Below are 3,940 nucleotides of genomic sequence, written 5' to 3'. Positions count from 1 at the left end.
GGTTTGCGACTGCGCAGTAAGCTTAAAGCAGTGGCAAGTGGAGTTGTAGTGTGAGGACGTCTAAGAGACGAAGGAGTAGAACCTGATTGATGACGTAGATCTCCACCTCTCGCACTATACAAACGTTTTTCATTGGTTGGTTTTTGAACATTAACTATGCTCCCTCTCTTCTTCTCTTGCCATTCTCTCTCACTCTTTCTATCCCTCTCTCTAGTTATATATACAGAGAAAGATAGAACGTCTTTAATAGAGAGAGTTAAAATTCTTAATGCCTTAACTGACTATATAAAATAAATATATATATTTGTGTATAATAAAACAGTTTTTCACTCTTATTCTTTTCCTTGCTTTCCCCTTTCTATCTTTCTCCCGTTATATTCCTTTCGTTTTTCCAATTAGATTTTATTTTTTTCCACCCATTTCACCCTTTCTCGGTTTCTACACCTTCCTCATACACTCTCTCTCAGTATGTGTGTGTGTGTGTATGTATGTATTTCTCGCTCTCTCTCTCTCCCTCTCTAACTGCTCCCCTCCTCCTCCTATATTATTTCATAGGTGACAAACAGTCGTAAACAACCTCCTTCTTCATCACCACAAATCTCACTCTTTTTCTCTTTCTCTCTCTCCGACTTCATTGATCATCAATATTGCTTCTCTTGACTGATCTGTCGGAGATTATTTTCTTTCCCTTCTCCACGAGTCAATAATACCCATAAGAGCTTCATAAAAGGCTATGTTGGTCGTCTTTTTATAATTCTGTTCACTAAGTTCAAATCATGCTGAAGTCAGCCTTGCATTTTTTTTCTCTCAAGAAACGATAAACCAGTCCGTTGCTAAAGTCGAGCTTTCTCTCTTTCTGCCTGTATTTGTTATCTATAAATCAAAGATAGGCGCGTCTTTGCTTTCAGGTTCCATAAAACGAGAAGTGAAAGTGTTTCCCCCACAAAAAAAAATAAAGTATTTCTACCTGAGTATATTGAATGTTTATAGTGCAAATACAACCGAGGTCAATTTAGTCTGCATACGTACACGAGTGTTCACTTCGACTTTGTTTCCTCATAACTTTCCAAAAAAATGGATATGTTAATGAAATTTTCTATAAATACCTTTCAGATAGTGTAGGTTACGATTATATCGGAATTTAATGCGAAAAGAATTGGTGTATGCACTCACAAACATATCGACACACATCAAAATTTCATGTTCCATTTTGTAGATATACATATGTGGCGGGGGTTCAGAATATACGTGTGCACACCCACCATTTCTCCCTCTCTCTTTCTCTATCTATCTCACACACATTAAATTCTGATATAATCGTCATCTACACCATCTAAAAGTTATCCGTAGAAAGTTTCATTAAAAAATATAAATGTTTCTGAAATGTTATGAAGAAACAAAGTCTATAGGGGGCACACATTTGTGTAGATAAGCCACTTTGTCTTACACCCTTCCAGGGTCAAAAGATAAAGTACCAGTCAAGGACAGTGAGGTGGTTAAAACATCAGAGCACCATACGAGGAGCCTTGCAGAATATGTTTCCTGTTCATTGTGTTCCAAATTTAAATCTCACTATTTGGGTGGTAGACACAGCTTGTCCCCTAGTTTAACACCACAATTCACTCCTTGCGTACAATTAGCTGAAGAGTTCGCTGTGTTACAAGCATTTTGGCCAAGTTTCTGGTAGAAGGATACTTTCATCCTCTTCTCTCCATTAGCCCCAGAGATCCTGATGAAAGAAATGCATGCTGCCCTTTTCTTCTGATTTTTATTTTTTATACTTTTACTTGTTTCAGTCATTGGACTGGAGCCATAGTGTGGCCCTGCCTCAAAAGGGTTTAGCTGAACAAATCAACCCTTTGTACTTATTTTTAAGTCTTGTTTATGCCATTAGTCTCTTTTAACAAACTGCTAACATGTGGGAATGTAAACAAACCAACACTGGTTGCCAAGCAGTAGTGGGGAAGACACATACACACACACATAAAAGATCTGTTTTAAGAGCAACTGATGAACAGACTTATCCTCAGCTTGAGAAACGGTGAACAAAATTGATGTTTCAGACCAGGCATTGCGCTGTTCTTGAGCAAAGCACTTTATTTCTGCGATCATTTCAACAATCTGACATGTGCCAACCATTGCACCTGTACAGGTAATGTCGATCTGATGGAGGGAGTGAGTTTATGTCTACACAAACATTTGATCACTATAAACAAATCATCTGTATGGTTGTTCGGTAAGAAATTGTCGAACCCTTATACGTCATCTAATGACAGGGCAGTTCCTCATACATATATATATATATATATATATATATATATATATATATATTCATATATATATAATGTTGTGTATATATATCGTCATCATTTAACGTCCGCTTTCCATGCTAGCATGGGTTGGAGGCATTCGCCGTGATAGATCACTAACCACTACACACATTTTTTTATCTCTCCTTGTTTCTTTCTGTGTTCCTTTCTGTGGAAGAGCGTAGGCTCGAAATTCCCGAGCGTTATACTAATACGTCTATTTGTTTTCTAAACCACCTGTCTTCGTCTGTTGTTTTTTTGTGAATTCTCCCTATATATATATATATGTATATATATATATATATATATATATATATATATATATATATATATATATATATATATATATATATATATATATATTTATATATATATATATATATATATATATATATATAAATATAGGAGGGAGAGTCAAAATCATATGCTCTCTTGATTTCTCAATGTATTAGGTTGTTCCGGAAATAATGGCCACCTAAGTGTTGTGTTTTGAAATGCAATTTTATCATAGTATATTATATTTTAGGTGAATTTCAACATACTTAATAATTGATGTATGCTGTTTAATAATTTTCTACTTATTTCAAACAGAAAACATTCTTGAAGCATAGGCACCCTTAATTATGAACATGACAGAAAAGGACCTTTGCTTACTTTTCTTGCATGAGTTCAAGCTTGAGCACAATGCCTCCCAAACTGCTGCTGATATCAACAGAGCATGGGGAGAGGGGTCCACAAGTGATCACACAGTACGAAGATGGTTTCAGAAATTCCATAGTGGTGATGAGAGCCTTGAAGATGAAAAAGGTAAAGGACGGTCATGCAGTCTTGACAATGAACAATTGAAAGCAATTGTTGAACAAAACCTGCGTCAAAGTGTCAGAGAAATGTCTCAGACACTTGGTGTCAGTATTGCAATGGTCTCACACAATCTGCAGAAGATTGACAAGGTGAAAAGGCTTGATAAATGGGTACCACATGAGCTCAATGAAAGTCAAAATGTATGGTGTTTTGAAGTGTGCTCGATGCTCTTTCTGCAGAAGACCAATGATCATTTTCTTGACCAAACAGTTACTTGTGACAAAAAGCGGATCCTTTATGATAACCGTAAACGATCAGTTCTGCTGCTGCATGACAATGCACGCCCACACATGGCCACCCAGACCATTGAAACCATTAACAAATTGGGTTTTGAGGTGCTGGAACACACTGCCTACAGCCCAGATCTTGCCCCTTCCAACTATCATCTTTGGACCACTCAAAGATGGTTTATGCTGCTAAAATTGGATCTTACATAGGATCTTTTCTATTTGGCTACACCTGTGGAAATTTTAAAGTTTAGTGAAAATTTTAAAATTTGGTGTATTGATGTAATTTTCATGCTGAATTTCAGGGGCCAATTAATTTTTTCCAGAAAAATGTTTAAAAAAAGTTACAGAGGTTTGAAGCTTGATAATTTTTACCCAGTCAGAAAACAGGATTTGGAAGCTGTCATTTTGTGTATGACTGCATGAGTTGTCAATATTGTGAAAATAGCTCGTGTTTTAATATGAAACTGTAAACAAATGAAATACTGGTAGAATTCTGCTTTACACATGATGCTTTACACACCTCTAAATTTTTTTATTTTT

At 36.0% G+C, this 3,940-nt stretch overlaps 1 pseudogene; it reads left to right on the top strand.

Annotated features, from left to right (window-relative positions):
• The first annotated feature begins 3,196 nt into the window (after nt 1-3,196).
• On the top strand, nt 3,197-3,607 carry LOC149131221 (histone-lysine N-methyltransferase SETMAR pseudogene; annotated as a pseudogene).
• Nucleotides 3,608-3,940: the final 333 nt, after the last annotated feature.

The sequence above is a fragment of the Octopus bimaculoides genome, chromosome 24 (genome assembly GCF_046866305.1).
Source record: "Octopus bimaculoides isolate indiv1 chromosome 24, ASM4686630v1, whole genome shotgun sequence".
Classification (NCBI taxonomy): domain Eukaryota; kingdom Metazoa; phylum Mollusca; class Cephalopoda; order Octopoda; family Octopodidae; genus Octopus; species Octopus bimaculoides.
Note: the sequence above shows the minus strand (reverse complement) of the source record. Positions and strands in the feature narration are given on the sequence as shown.